This window comes from Leptopilina heterotoma, unplaced genomic scaffold (genome assembly GCF_015476425.1).
Source record: "Leptopilina heterotoma isolate Lh14 unplaced genomic scaffold, ASM1547642v1 Lhet_180, whole genome shotgun sequence".
NCBI classification, from domain to species: Eukaryota; Metazoa; Arthropoda; class Insecta; order Hymenoptera; family Figitidae; genus Leptopilina; species Leptopilina heterotoma.
Window position 1 is genome coordinate 28,391 of NW_025110897.1, and position 17,009 is coordinate 45,399.

General features: G+C 27.7%; 1 long non-coding RNA gene across 1 annotated transcript; it reads right to left on the minus strand.

Annotated features, from left to right (window-relative positions):
• Positions 1-691: 691 nt before the first annotated feature.
• Positions 692-9,462, minus strand: LOC122500036. The gene is made up of 3 exons (XR_006301432.1): positions 8,080-9,462; positions 4,067-4,527; positions 692-1,294 (listed from the first exon to the last, which is right to left on the minus strand). It is a non-coding gene; the product is annotated as an uncharacterized LOC122500036 (long non-coding RNA).
• Between the last annotated feature and the right edge of the window lie 7,547 nt (positions 9,463-17,009).

The following is a 17,009-nucleotide window of genomic DNA, read 5'->3' on the forward strand; positions in this document are numbered from 1 at the left end:
CCATATTGGATCCGCCATTTTGAATTTTGGAAAACGAATATCATATTCGTAATCAGCGACCTCGAAAACCCCCGAGTAACCGGTTTCAGGAACATTCAAGAAGTTTTTAATCACTTTTTTTAAGTTGCGCATATATGCGTCATGAACCACTTTTGGCCAGTTTAGTTTTGCGCATATATGCGTCAGCGACAGTCAACGGGTTAAAGAAAAATATCCAAATTCAAAATTTCAAAGAAGTCAAAATCACAAATATAATTTTAGTCGTGTTTCAAAATTTCCCATCAATGTACCCAACGTTGGGCGCCAAAATTTATGACGGTTGTTTTAATAATAAATTCAATCTTTTGTAAGTTAAATAAATTATATTCCCTTACTAGTCATAAATCAAAGACAACCAAACGTGATAGTCAGACGCCAGTCAATCTTCTTTGTAAAATTGACAAAAGTTAACATTCAAAATTTAAACAACAACAATATTACCAACAATAATCTCAGAGGAGATTCCGTCAGGAAATATAGAATTAAAAAGGGAAACAATTAATTCTCTGAGACACGACTCTTATAATAATACAATACACTTACTTTTACTTATCCGACGAAAAGATCCTCTACTCCAAGTCCAGAGAGATGAGTTTAATTAAATAAGTAGTCACTAATTTACTAATTTCACTATTATTTATTAATTTCTCTATTAAATTTACATCTCCATTATTTCTCGTTTCCTCAGTCAAATCAACACAAGTTTTCCTTGTACACTCTCTTCGACAGTCGTTATAATACTATATATTTCCATACATTTTTATCGTCTGCTAATAGACGCATTATATCATTTAACCATAAAGGGGAGTTTCTATTCCTCTATTAATTTCTAGTCAAAAGAATTTCCTACTAAAATTTCAAGGAAATAAAAGATAACAAAAGTAAGTTCATATTTTGACCAAAAGAAGGATATTAATTATAAGAAAAATAATATCATTAATTCAGTGACTTAACTACTATGTCACAGCATACAAATTCTTGAATTAGGTTCAGACATCTCTGCTTTTCCGAAGAATAGTGTAGATCATTGAGAACACCCCTTAATGTTGCGAGGCTCTTGTCGCATACGTGTATCCATGTAGTCACGAACTGACTCTTGACGATTTCAATCGTCAGACCATGTATTAAACTTGCTGCGTCTTCTGTTGTTTTGAGAAGAGCTTCACATTCCTTAAGAAGTGTTGCATTCGTCAACTTAGCCTTCTTTTGCGCCTCCTGGTCCAACTCAACGGTTTTTGGACGTTTACCAGGCATGCTTTAAAGAATAAAGCAAAATTTGTAAGTGGGGCAAAATTCCTCAATTGTCCTAACTTAAAATCGAAAGTCTTCAAATCGGGCTGATTTTTGCACAAACTTTAATACTATAGGAGAGAACTTTACCCATAAAATATTAAGATATTTTATTAAAAATTGTTGGGGGGAGAGGGGGTTAAAGTTTTTGGTAACGTGTGGACAGTGGATTCTTTTAGCTAATATATAGCTAAAATACAGTAGAGTGGACAAAATTTTGACCTATATGTTTTCGAAAGGTTTTTTCCTCCTCTTTCGAATGGTGTAAAATTTTTTTTTTTTAATTAACAATTTAACTAATTTTTTTCAAAATTAAAAATATTTTTCACTTTTTTTAAAAAAACGGCATTTTTTTCTCTTTTTTTGCTTTAAAATAAAGCTTAATATATGTACTTTCCATAACTGATTCTGAAAAAATGACGTTTTTTTTGTTTTCGAATTATTAATTAATTAATTAATAAAAATCAGTAAAAAATTACTAAAAAATGAAATATTTTTTAAGCAAGTAAACTTTTCTGAATTATGAGATTATCATCGTAAAGCTTACCTAATTCCGCATCCAACAAGTATAATTACACCTATTTTTACAAATAATTGTTAAATAAATAAATAATTGAAAATTTATTTATTAATTTTTTGAAAAAAGAACATTTTTTTCTTCTTTCTTGCTTTAAAATAAAGCTCAATATGTGTACTTTCAATACTCGATTAGGAAAAAGTGCCATTTTCTTTTGTGTTTCGAAAAATTAATTAATTAATTAATTAATTAATTAATTAGTTAATAATAGTAAGAAATTACTAAAAAATTAAATGTGTATGTGTGTATTATGTGTGTATGTCACAAAAATTGTGTACAAATTATCTCAAACAAATTTTGATGGATTGTCTTGAAATTTTGCAGGTTTATTGCAGTCATTAATACCTAAAATCTGACACAAGGATTTTCAAAAATATCTAAAAAAAAAAATTTTATACAATTTTTTTTAAATTCAAAAAAATTTTTTTTTTGTATTTTTGTAAATAATTTTTTTATCTGTTAATATTTTAATTAATTATTCTCAAAATTACATTCCTGACAAGAAAACGAATCGGTTGATGTATACAAAGTATATTTTTTATCAAAATTTATAAAAGTAATAGAAATTTTTCTTTTTCACAAAAAATTCAAATTTTGTATTTTTTCATAATTTATTTTATATTAATATTTTTAAATGATTATTCTATCATAAAAAAAGAAGCAATTTGCATATGAAATAGAGGTGTGCACTTAATCGAGTCGAACCGAACATTAATCGACTCGACAACAGAAAATTCGAATCATTTCGAATTGCAAAAGTTTGCAAACCGCAATATAATTACATTTAATTTATAAATTTATTTTGCTGCATCGAAAAGAAATTTCCTTAAGAAGAATGTATGCTTTGATTGTTATGCTTTTGAAAAATCATAATTTGGTTTTCATTTTTCATTTAAAAATTTTTTGATATAACAAAGGTTTTTTACAAGAAAAAATTACTAGAATCTATAAATCATTTATTTATGATAATGTTTGATTAAAATTAGAATAAAGTTTTAAACATAAAAAAACATTGTTATAAAAATAAATTAATATAAATTTTTTATTTTTAAACAAAATTGATAAATGTTTGTATGAATGTGTGTGTATGTTCCCGATTTTATGGGATAAATTTAATTTTATACATATGTTTAGATGGAGTTTGCTAGAATTTTGTAAGTGAATTACGTCACGAATTTATATTTTATATGTTGAGGAAGCTAAATGGTCATGAAATGAACAACTTGTTTATTTTTATTCTTATTTCAAGCAAAGCTTAATATGTATACTTTTAATACGCGATTAGGAAAAAATGACATTTTTCTTTTCGTATTATTTATTAATTAATTAATAAAAATTATTTTAAAAATTATAATTTTTCAAAGAAATAAACTTTTCTTAATTTTGCGCTTGCCAACGTAAAGCTTACCAACTTCCGCACCCAACAAGTTTATTTTTAACTATTTTTTATAAACAATTTCAAAAAATTAATAAATAAATTTTTAATTATTTATTTATTTAACAATTATTTGTAAAAATAGGTGTAATTATACTTGTTGGATGCGGAATTAGGTAAGCTTTACGATGATAATCTCATAATTCAGAAAAGTTTACTTGCTTAAAAAATATTTCATTTTTTAGTAATTTTTTACTGATTTTTATTAATTAATTAATTAATAATTCGAAAACAAAAAAAACGTCATTTTTTCAGAATCAGTTATGGAAAGTACATATATTAAGCTTTATTTTAAAGCAAAAAAAGAGAAAAAAAATGCCGTTTTTTTAAAAAAAGTGAAAAATATTTTTAATTTTGAAAAAAATTAGTTAAATTGTTAATTAAAAAAAAAAAATTTACACCATTCGAAAGAGGAGGAAAAAACCTTTCGAAAACATATAGGTCAAAATTTTGTCCACTCTACTGTATTTTAGCTATATATTAGCTAAAAGAATCCACTGTCCACACGTTACCAAAAACTTTAACCCCCTCTCCCCCCTACAATTTTTAATAAAATATCTTAATATTTTATGGGTAAAGTTCTCTCCCATAGTATTAAAGTTTGTGCAAAAATCAGCCCGATTTGAAGACTTTCGATTTTAAGTTAGGACAATTGAGGAATTTTGCCCCAAGTATAAAATTTAATATAAAAAAATAGTTAACAAATTTAAAAAATAAAATCTTACTTTAAAACTTTGTTTAAAATTGCTTCTTTTAAACAATGCTACCCTCTGTAACAGCGTTGCACTCCTCCACTCGGCAAAAACTTTTTCGACGGCGTTGAATCTCATCCACGCACACCTCGTTTGACCTTGATGAATTTCGATCTCAAAAACCTTTGACGATGTCGAATCTCGTCTTTAAAAACCTCCTTTAGCACCTTCTGCAAACTCGTCCAAGAAATCGATCACTGCTTCACTGGTTGTAGTTCCGTATCTCACAAGGAGGCTGGTACTTGTGCCGCTCCTCTGTCCAGCTCCACATTATGTACCCAACTTAGTGATAGAAAAGATGCGCACGCATGCATATTAGCAGTGGGGGTTCACAGCACTTGCCCACCATATCGGTAAAACAGTTCCCTACCTTACCAGCCGACTCAAAATTTTTGACAGAAATCTACCTTACCGACTGATGGTAATACAGAGATCTGCAATATCATAAAAGAGCCAATCCACTTTAATTCACCCCTTACTACTGGGAACACAACAAATTTGAATTTTTTTAAATTTATTTTTTGCAGAATCTATTTATTGCTTGCAGTTTTGTGCTTTATGAAAATCATGTTGGAGATACAGGAAATGTAATGTTCAGAAGGATTCAACTTACAAATTTTGAAGTAAAGCTTTATTCCCTATTTTTTCATACGACTTGTTCAATATGAAAATTATTCACTTGTGGTTTAAATATAATTTTTATTGAAAGTTACCAATGAATTTAATTGCAAATAAATTTTAAATTAATGTTTACCATTTATATTAACTAAAACAATTGTAAATCTTAAATATTTCTGTCTAAAAAGTATGTTAATCGAATTTTTAAAAAATAGATATCTGTTGAGCGAATTTAACCTACATTAGCAAAATTAGCCTCTCTTACGGTATTATATCAATTATTAAAATTCGAAATTTAACGTTTACTTGTCACGTATATGGGTAGTTCTACAAGCGAAGGAAGAAAATGAAGAAAATTTTGGCACAACATTTTTTTACGTTCAGGATTTAAAAAGTAGGTTAAATTCAAGTTAAAAGTATTATCAAAGTTTCCTAAAAGTGTCCAGTCAAAAAAATAAAAATTGTTAATTTAACATCTTAAGCACATGTGTATTTTGTCAGAAAGTGCAAGGAAACTGAGAATTCGGTCATCTTTCGTCTAAAAAATTAAAAAACAAGGCTCAGTAACAAAATACAGAATACTTCTTTGAAGCTTCTGGTTAATTCTGACTAAAGGTTTTTTATGCTCCTGTTGAATCCTGATGTTCATAAACTGTGATTATTTCTCATTAAATTCTTTTTTTTACTTACACCCCGTAACGAAATATATTGGGTAAATGTAAAATACCGTTAACGTTTCCAATTTATGTGTTACCTTTCTTTCACAACTTTTAAAACATTTCGTATCTTTAAAAATATTTAGATTTTTTTTACTCTAAATTAAAATCTTGATATGAATTTCTATTAATTTCAAATCATTTCGTACTTTTTGAAATATTTAGATTTTTCTTTAAAAAATTTTATTTTTTAACTTTAGACAAAGCTTGGAGCTTTGTCTTCTAAACAGATTTGCAAAATATTTCACAAAACCATTAATACGTTTAAATATCGATATATATTTTAGAAAATTTCAAAACATTTCGTGCTTTTTGAAAAATTTGGATTTTTTTCCTAACAATTACATAAATTTTTTTTACTTTAAGACAAACGTAGAGACTGAACGAAATTCAAATTTTTTTTTGAATTTAATTTTAAATTAAATTTTTAAAAAATTTATACTTTTTGAAATATTTAGATATTTCTTTAAAAAATAGAATTTTTTAATTTTAGAGAAACTTGGAGCCTTAACTTTTAAACAGATTTCTAAAATATTTTACAAAACCATTATTTCGTTTAATTATCTATATATGTATATTTTAGAAAATTTTAAAACATTTCTTACTTTTTGAAATATTTCTATTTTTCTCCAAAAAATCGATTTTTTTACTTTTAGACAAGCGTGGAGCCTAAACTTTAAAACGGATATGTGAAATATTGGATAAAAGTATTAATAGGGTTAAAATCTTGATACACATTTCAGGAAATTTCATTATTTTTCGCATTTTGTAAAATATTTAGATTTTTCTCCAAAATAATTAAAAAAGGAAAGAATTTTCTAAACAACTTTCCTCTTAATTACTTTATGTAATAATTAATGATATGAGAAAACATAAAAAGTTTTAAAATCTCAACATAAACATCTTTGATGCAAAAAGTTGCGCCAAATATAAATTGTTGTAATTGTCAAAAAAATTATTGAATTATCAATTATTCGCCTTAATAAAAAATTTTAAATCGAGGCAATTGAAAATCTTAGCGTCAATAATTTTTTAATCTTCTTGAATAGAAATTTTTTATTTAGACAAAGAAGTAATTTTTTTTCTTATGTTAATCATAAAATTAAATTTCACATTTGTTAACATTCAAAATTGAATGTATACTTGGTACAGTAGAACGGGGTGTAATAGACACATTTTTACATTTTAATTTATAAAATCTGAATTTATAATTTTATTTCAAATTTCCAATTGGCATTGAAAGTTTAGTTATTAAGCTTGAATATTCTTGACGGATATATTTTTTATCCCATGAAAGGACTAAGTTATAAGAGTTTTACGAAAGCTCTGCAAATGGTTTTTTTGTACCACCTGGTGGGGGGAGAAAGACACCTCGCGATTTTATCAAAATATGTTATTAATTTTGGTATTTTTATAGTTTTCCTTTATTTATATGACAAATAATCTTATTTTTAAAATATTTTAATAAATTTTAAAGAGCTTTTATCAAGGAAAATTGAATATTATGTTAAGTTGAGGCGCATCAATGTTCCACAAATCCCATTTGACATAATAACAATAGTATTTAATGTAGATAACTCCTCAGAAGATAAGATATATTTTCCCTCAGCATTACACACAAATACATCACAACATACTTGCGTTAATGAACTGCATAAAGCTGCAATAGAAGTGCTTGATCAAATTAGAGAAAAATTCAAAAACTCTACAAGTAATGCACAGAAAATACTACTTTTGACTCTTGCGCCAAAATCTTGGGGTCGAAGAAGGTTAGCCAGAGAATTTAATACCTCTAAGCGGCTAGCAAGAAAGGCTGAAATTTTGGTAGCGAAGCGTGGCATTTTAACATCGCCAAATCCAAAGAAAGGTAAAAAGTGAACTTCTGAAACCGAAAACTTAGTTTAAAATTTTTATACTAGCGATGAATAAAGTCGTATGCTACTTGGAATGAAAGACTATGTTTCGATTAAATTAAATAATGGATCTCGAGAAAAAATACAGAAAAGATTAATTTTATGTAATCTATCAGAATTATATGATGCTTTTAAAAGTAAAAATCCTGCAGTTAAAATTAGCCTATCAAAATTCTCTCGACTTAGACCTCGCAATTGTGTACTTGCTTGAGCTATCGGTACGCACACTGTTTGCGTATATGTGAAACATGAAAATGTAAACCTTATGATGGAAGCCGTAAATCTGAATGAACTGACCCAAGATACAATTTACCCGCTGATTTCTTATCATGACGCTATAAAGAAGATCGTATGTAGTAATGCCTCTCCAGAATGTTTTCTGGATGAATGCAAGTTATGTTCTGGTACAGATCCGCTTAATGATTTTTGAAATTTAGTGTTAATGAATCATTACATTGAAAATATTGAATATCAATCTTGGCAACATACTGACAGAAGTACGTTAGTAACTGAAATAACAGAAGTACTACTAACAGTAGTACTGTATTACAATGATGACAATAAGGAGCAACATCGATGTTTAGCTATCATATCAGATTGTCTCAATCACGACACAGTTGCTGTATATCAATTTCAGAAAATTATAATGACTTTGAAAGAGAATTTTAACCCAAAAAAATTGTTTTATTTTACAGATGGAGCCCCACAACAATTTAAAAACAAATATAATTTTACAAACCTAATGTTTCATAAGAAAGATTTTGGTATTCTATGTGAGTGGCACTTTTATGCCACTGCACATTGAAATGGACCAGGAGATGGCATCGGAGGAACTTTGAAAAGACTTGCACGCATTGCAAGTCTGCAAGCATCATCCAAAAATGCGATTTTGACAGCTGTTGATCTTTACCAATGGTCGAAGAAAAGCTTAACTGATATAACAGTGTTTTTCAGTAGTAAAGAAGACCATTCTGCTTGTGCTGAAGAACTTAGTACTCGTGTTGCATCTTCAAAAACGGTGCTTGTTACTCAAAAGTATCATTCTTTTATCCCTACTGAAGATTCAACTTTGTTTTAAAAAAATATTCGGCATCTCCAAAATTTGATGTTTTCCCAAAAATTAAAAGTGCACAAAAAATACACGAAACCGTAAGCGTACAGCATAAAAGACAAGTAAAGGTCTTTCTTATACAAAGAAGATGTTCAGAAAATGTAAGTGTTTAAAATATGTAATTACTAATTACTTATTTAATTATTATATACACTTGTAAATACGTTCTGGTACACTTCTAAGGCTAATTTACGGAGTACTGATGAGCTTCAAAAAAGCGAAACCAGAAAACCCATATTAAAAAATAAAATTTTTAATTAAATTCACTGTAATTTGAGACGTCTTTTTTTAAAGTGTGAAAGTCAGCAAAATTGTACACTTTATAAATAAAATATTTATGCGCAATAATTATAGTTTCGTGTGTAATCTATAGTTATCAGGATAATTCACTGCTGCAGATGAGCACGCACGCGCTGTGTTCGAATGCAGAAAATATTCTGTACGACTATCAGTTATTTCGATCCCATTTTTGGCCTTATATGTTTTTGTAGGAAAAAGTCAAGCTTTCGATTTATGATGTCGAAAAAAAATCAAAAATGCCAAAATGGGAGAAAAATTAAAAAATAACCTTAAAATTTAAAAATTTTAGACTAAATATTTTTATTTTTTTAAATCAATATTTTTTTTGAAAAGCTGACAAAAATTCTTTTTAAAGCACTCCTTGGGAACTAAAATTGATTAATTTTAGTAAAAGTTATAAAAATTTGAATTTTGACGCGCACGGAAAAAAGTGGAATTTTGAAACCTCTGTATCTTGAAGACCCGGCATAAAAGTCTTGCATTCTCCACAAATTTTAGAAAGGTCAACTAATACTTTAATTTGACAGAGTTACAAAATAATTGGGTGAAAAAATTTTTTAACGTGTTCACTTCAGGAATTTTTACTCATAGGTATCTGAAGTTCTGAACAAATGGCCAGATCTATGTATGTATGTGTCACAAAATATTGTGAAAAAATTATCACAGACACGTTTTGACGGATTGTTCTAAAATTTTGTAACCTTATTGCAGTTTTTAATACCTAAAATCTGACAGAAGAATTTCTAAATATATCCACAAATTTTTTAAAAAATATATATTTAAAAATTTTTAAAATTTTTTTTATATTTTTTGAAATAATGTTTAACTGTTTAGAAATTGTAACTAATTTTTGTCAAAATTATATTCCTGTCACGAAAAAAAATCGATTAATGTACATGAATTATGCATTTTACCAATATTTATATACACTACCTTCCACGAGTATCAGGACGATTACACGCGAGTCTATAAAAAACATGCCATGATTTTTTCAGTCATATCTCGAAAATAAAAGAAGATACAAAAAAACTTAAATACGGTTAGAAAGCTGAATAATTTTGCGTAAAATAAGCCGTCTTTGAAGTCATTTCGTTAACTATTTTTTGAGTTGTAGAGTGAGAAATAAATAAAAAAAATTATCAAATTTTCTCATTTTGGTCTCTTGACTTAAACTTTTACAAAAATCTATAAAAATTCGGATAAAATTTTTTTAAAAACATAAATCGTTGTTAGAATTTCAGCTTTAAAATAAGCCTTCAAAAATTAAAAAAGGTTAATCCGTGTTACGTTTGACTTCGTAACTATTTTTAATTTATTTTAATAAATTAAAAATTCTTATATTATATAACTTCATTAAAAAATTAGGTATTTTGTAATTATATTTAAGTACACTAGACATACAAATCATTCACACAAAGACAATTTAAACTATTTATCATTGAAAAGTAACAAATTTACTATTTGTTATCTTTAATTTTACCTAAATAGTAATTTGGATTTTTTTCTTTGTACCAACAATATTAAATGACATTTTATTTTATTAAAATTAAGAATCGTTAAGAAGTATGGACAACACACATATTTCGAAAGAGTTATTTTCCAGTGGAAAACTCTAAATGTATTGGTTTAAATACCAAGAAAAGGAACATGCATTAAAGAAGATTCTTTATAAAGAAATTAGAGAATATAAGCGATAAGCAATTTTGATGACAATAGTGTCATTTTTCAAGTGACATAACTTGGATTATTTGAGGAAAAACACAGAAGTCTAAGAGTAATAACAATATATAAAATATGTTATTTTTATTGGTGAGTAAAAATTGTCAAATAACTACTATTATTCACACACACATTGAGAGTCATACACAATACTATTTTACATGAATTTAATAAATTCTAAAAAACCTTTTTCTGTTTATATTAACTAAATATAAAATGTGCAATAACTATTGCTAAAGAGTTATAGCTAGTTATTTGGAATAACTATAATTGTCAATATATGTAAAAATATAAGATACACATTATTATTTCTAATCTTGGAGAATTTAAAGTTGAATAAACTGTGAGAATCACATTACACACACATTGTAGTGTTTTATTACAATTAACTTTTTCACACCTGTCTTTTTTACTTTATTCCTTTTATTTAAATATAACTACCGTCTATCTGGGATTATTGAACAATAATAATCTAAGAAAGGGTCCACTTCCTTTAAATAAATAAATTATTTTTGAAGGGCGAATAACGTTTTACCTTGAGACATTTTTTTATTTAAATTTTTGTGTTTAATTAATTTGTTAGCAAATTGTTAAAACTAATTTTTGTAAAAATAAGAATTTTGATTAATAAATTAAAGTATTCAAAATTCATCCTTAACAATCTGTCTTCAAAATATCATTAAAAATGTGAAACCGTGTTGCGACCGATTGGTGCATTGAAATTTAACTGTGACGACTCGATTCTGGCTTCGCGCGGCTGCAAATGAGAGAGAAAGCAGGGACGAATTCATGCGGGGGAACGATGAACGTTCGAGTTTCTTTATATTCTACGTGAAACATCATTATTTATTGTTTCCCAGCATTCGCAGCCGCGCGAAGCCAGATTCGAGTCGTAACAGTTGAATTTCAATGCACCGATAGGTCGCACACCGCTTCACATTTTTAATGATATATCGAAGACGAATTAACCTTTTTTAGTTTTCAAAGGCTTCTTTACAGATGAAATTCTAACACAGATTTCTGTGTTATTAAAAAAATTTTGTATAAATTTTTCTAGATTTTTGAAAAAGTTGAAGCCTAGAGGCCAAAATGAGAAAATTTGATATTCCCTGTAAAAAAAAAGTATTGGGAGGTACGGGATTCCGTATTGCAAGTGCCAACCTGCCAATGCGGTATTCGTGAATTACCGCATTGGGTGTCCTGGTGAATACGGAAATCAAGGGGTCCCAATGCGGTGCAAGTTTTAAGCTTTAAAAAAACGAAAATACGTGACAGGAGGAAATAATTAGTGTCAGTGCAGAAATATGCGAGTTAAAGGAATGAGAAAATAATAATAGTCAGTGTAAAAATGAAACTTTAAGAAAAAAAGGTAAGTTGAACTGTCAAATATGAGTCCAATGCGGCGTAGGCTGCTTTCAATGCGGTACACAATCGGTACATAGTGCAAGTCGCCAGTAGAGGGCAGAAGCAAGCAGAGCGAACACAGTGGCCCAGCTGACATATGATTTGCATTACATTACTTTCCAATTTTTTATTTTAAAATAACCACGTTTCTGCATGAATCTAAACAATATTTTTGATTATTGTAATTTAGAAGATGCTTACCAATTGTACGTTGGCAGATTTAGTGAAAAGTGTCTGTGTACGGAGACAAATGTGTTAGAAAATGTTTGTTTACCTATTTCACGCTATTAAAACCAGTCAAAGTTGCTTTTGCTGTGGCGCATTGAAATCAGCCTATGCCGCATTGGGCCCATATTTGACAGTTCAATTTACCTTTTTTTCTTAAAATTTCATTTTCACACTCACTATTATTATTTTCTCATTCCTTTAACTCGCATATTTCTCCACTGACACTAATTATTTCCTCCTGTCACGTATTTTCGTTTTTTTAAAGCTTAAAACTGGCACCGCATTGGAACCCCTTGATTTCCGTATTCACCACGACACCCAATGCGGTAATTCGCGAATACCGCATTGGCAGGTTGGCACTCGCAATGCGGAATCCCGTACCTCCCAATACTTTTTTTACAAGGTTTTTTTTATTTATTTCTCAATCTACAACTCAAAAAATAGTTAACGAAATGACTTCAAAGAGGTTTATTTAACGCAAAATTTAATCAGCTTTCTCACCGTATTTAAGTTTTTTTGTATCTCTTTTTATTTCCCAGATGTGATTGAAAGAGTAATATAATAGCATGTTTTTTCATAGAGTCTCGTGTAATCGTCTTGATACTAGTGCAGTAGTGTAATTTAAAGCTATAATATTAAACAAAAAAATGTAATTTTAATGTTTGCTAAAAGCTATTTTATATTCAACAAAAAAATAAAATTTCAAAGTTTTAATTTTTTGTTCACTATAAAATAGCTTTTAATTATATAAATATTGGTAAAATGTATATTTTATGTATATCAATCGATTTATTTTTGTGCCAGGAATATAATTTTCACTAAAATTAGTTACAATTTCTAAATAGGAAAACATTATTTCAATAAATAGAAAAAACAATTTTTGAAATATTTGTAAAGAAAATTTGTGGATATATTTAGAAATTCTTCTGTCAGATTTTAGGTATTAAGGACTGCAATAAATAAATAAATAAATTTTCACAGAAAACAAAAAGTATTTTATTTAAATCGAAATGTTGAAAAAACATTTCTATTTGGCCTTAAGAATGTGTCCACCAAAAAGCAGAAAAAAAATTATTTTTTATAAAAGTTATTGCAAAATTAATTTTTTAGCAACTTTTTAAACAAAATTTTATTTCTCCGAAATGAATAAACCGATTTAAATGAACCAAGCGGGAACATCAAGGGGATAAAATATACTTTCGTTTAGAAAATTTTTAAAAAGTTTTTTTTTAATAATTATTTAATAAATTTTTTATAAACAATTAATTTTTTTTTATGTTCTACGCCTTTTAAAAATTTGAAAAAAATATTAACATACACTTAAAACTATAAAAAATCAAAATCCGCTGAGAAAATTTTGGAGCGACAATTATTTTAAAAGTTATAAAAAAATTATATTGAACGGAGATGCGATTTTGATGGTTTTCTAAATTAAAACATTATTTTTAACTACGAAATGAACAAAAAACACTGTCAAATTAACATTTTTATTCAATTATATAACCATAAAAATTGATAAAAATGATCAAAAACTAGGTTCAGCGTTGATGCACAACACCGCGCTAATATAATTTGTTTATAACTTTTAAAATAATTGTCGCTCCAAAATTTTCTCAACGGATTTTGATTTTTTATAGTTTTAAGTGTATGTTAATATTTTTTTAAATTTTTAAAATGCGTAGAACATTAAAAAAAATTAATTGTTTATAAAAAATTTATTATATAATTTTAAAAAAATTAACTTTTTAAAAATTTTCTAATTCTAAACGAAAGTATATGTTATCCCCTTTATATTCCCGCTTGGTTCATTTAAATCAGTTAATTCATTTAGGAGAAATAAAATTTTGTTTAAAAAGTTGCAAAAAAATTAATTTTGCAATAACTTTTATAAAAAATAAATTTTTTTTCTATTTTTTGGTGGACACATTCTTAAGGTCAAATAGAAATGTTTTTTCAACATTTCGATTAAAAAAAATACTTTTTATTTTCTGTGAAAATTTCACGAATTCTGACCCAAATTGTTGTAATTTTTAAAAAAATTATTGAATTATCAATTATTCGTCTTAATAAAAAATTTTAATTCGAGGCAATTGACAATCTTGGCGTCAATAATTTTTTTAACCTTCTTGAATAGAAATTTTTTATTTAGACAAAGAAGTAATTTTTTTTCTTATGTTAATCATAACATTAAATTTCATATTTGTTACCTTTCTAAATTGAATGTAAACTTGGTAATCTTTTATTTCAATAATTTTTTTGACAATTACAACAATTTTTACTCGGTGGAACTTTTTGCATCAAAGATGTTTTTGTTGGGATTATTGTTTTAATAAACATGTTAGAAAATAAATATAAATCGAAAAAAATAATAATAAACTACCTAAATGTTATTTTCTTCTAGAAGTTGTACATTTGTGCACTGCTTGACCCGACTGCTGGATTAAGTCTTCTGGATGTGATTGAGACTCATCAATTTTTTCATCTGGAATTTTGAATTCTTGATCTTCTACACAGTTGTCTAAGATATTGTCTGGACTTTTTTCGCTTATTTCTTTATCACTTTCGTGATCGCTTTCTCCTCCTTCTGGACTTTGTGCTGATTCTAGCATGCGGACTACTTTTATAATTTCTAGTTCTGGTATCGGAATTCTGTATATATCTTTGTGAATTTTAGGGTCATGCCCTAAATGGTTTGCAAGGTCATTGACTTGGTTTTCAGAAATGTTCATTTTTAGGCAGTGAGTTCCTATGTGTTTCCTCAATTTTGTACTTCGAAGAGTGTGTTCAATATTAGCCCCACATTCTACACTAAAACGTTTCATTAATAGGTACGCTTTGTAGTACTTATGTCTCTGCAACTTTTTAAGAACGTCTTGTTTTTTCGAACTCAAAGGCAGTCCGAACAAATAAGGATTGTTTTCTGTAACGCCGGCTTGAATTCGGTGTTTTAATAAAATTTGGATGTAATTTACTAATTGAAGTGACAAAATAACAGGTACTGGACGACTTAATTTCCCCCTTATTGCAAATCTTGAATATTTTTGAACGGCTTCCTTGGCATCATTCGATAAGCTTCTAAAAATGTCTCTTTTGCTGCTCTCATCAACAGTGGAACGAGATTGAAAGTCGGAAATTAGAATCCTCTCGATCTCCCCAGGCCTGGGTCGATTAAATAGTTGAAGCATTAATAAAATCACTTCTGCCAAAGAAATCCAGTCTGTAAATAAGAACTCATTTACTAATTTTATATCGAAAGAAAATCGATATTAATAATTCCTCCGCATCGAACTTGCTTAATGCAACGCTCTTTTATTGTTAGAGGTGCAAGATTGTGGAATAAATTGGATCCAGCGTTGAGAGATGCACCTAATCTATTAGCGTTTAAAAACTGTTTTTTGAATTATTATTCAGAGAAAACAATGGAACATTTAATATTACATGTTGGTAGGATTTCTTATTATTAGCATATATTTTCTAAATCTTTTAGTTGGTTTCCATATATTTAGTAAAGTTGTTACATTTTTTATATATAATTTCTTTAATATTGTTATCAATTTTTTTTGTTTCTATTAGAAGCCGAGCCATTACTCTAAGTCTACTTCTTATCATTTCTTCTAAATATTCGGCTCTATAAAAATTACACAACTGATTCCCATAAATAATTAAAATTTCGTCAAATCTTATTAATTTACCGACTGTGTCTTCTTTTAATCTTGGTAATATAGCCGTTCTCATTCTGGTACTGGCCATTTTGTGAAAACTGTTAAAGGTCATTCGACCTAATTTGACTCCAATTTTGTCGCGTGAATTATCAATCTGTGTGCAGAATTTGAAATTTCTCCTGTAAGTTAATTTTCCGAAAAAACCAAAACATTTAGGGCAAGGTAAGAACTAATCCCCTGTTTTTTCTCCCTTTGTTCTTTTGCTTACAATTAATTCTTTGTCACTCTTTTCAGAATCTATGGAATACTGGTAATTGCCTTGTTTTCTTAATTAAGCTAAAATTGCATTTCGATCCGGATGATTTACTGGTAAAAGAAGTGCCTCGTGAACCTGTTTCTCATTTTTGTGTACCGTCTCAAGGTGTCGTGCAATTTTTTGCAATTTCTTTTTGCAAAAAATACAAATATTATATCTCTTACTTTCAATACTTTTAACAGTTAATTCATCATCTTTTGGCGCTGCTTGACCAACGGGTAATACATTTCTAGATATATTAAATATTATTTTATTTGATTGAGTTAAAGAAGGTTTAGGATCATTTGCAGATGCCTTATTTTCGTTCCTGGGTTGGTCGTTTTCAATCACAGGCGGTCCAGATGAATTATTATTTGTCGCATGAGTGGCATCAGAAATTAATTGAATTTCGTTTCTTGCTCTCTCTATTTCATCTGAATCATAATCCGAAGTTTCGTAAGCTGATGATCTTTGAATATCTGCCAAAATAAAACAATACATTTTATGTACATGTGAAAGTACTAGTATCTGATAATATTTTTACAGAGTATTTTAAAAACATTTAAATTATTTATATTATTTATTGTTACTTAAGGTATTTGTCGCGTAAATTCGTTTTCGACAGAATTTTTTTAAATTTCACATAATTATTCTTTGGATATTTATCTACAAAATAAGGCCTATTAAAATAAAATTGACCGTCTGTAAGTATCAAAAAATGAAATCAAAGTTTCGATTTTTAACATGTACGGTATAGGAAAACCATATGAAAACCACAGATTTTTAATTTTTGCACTTATACTAATCGACAGATTTTTTAGAAAAACTAAAGTTTTATTTATTGAACCAAAATGAACTTTTATAAAAAAAATTAAAATTTTTCACCGTCTTGTTTAAAAGATATTTAACATCAAACTTGAAAAATTATTTTAACATTTACTGTAAATGAC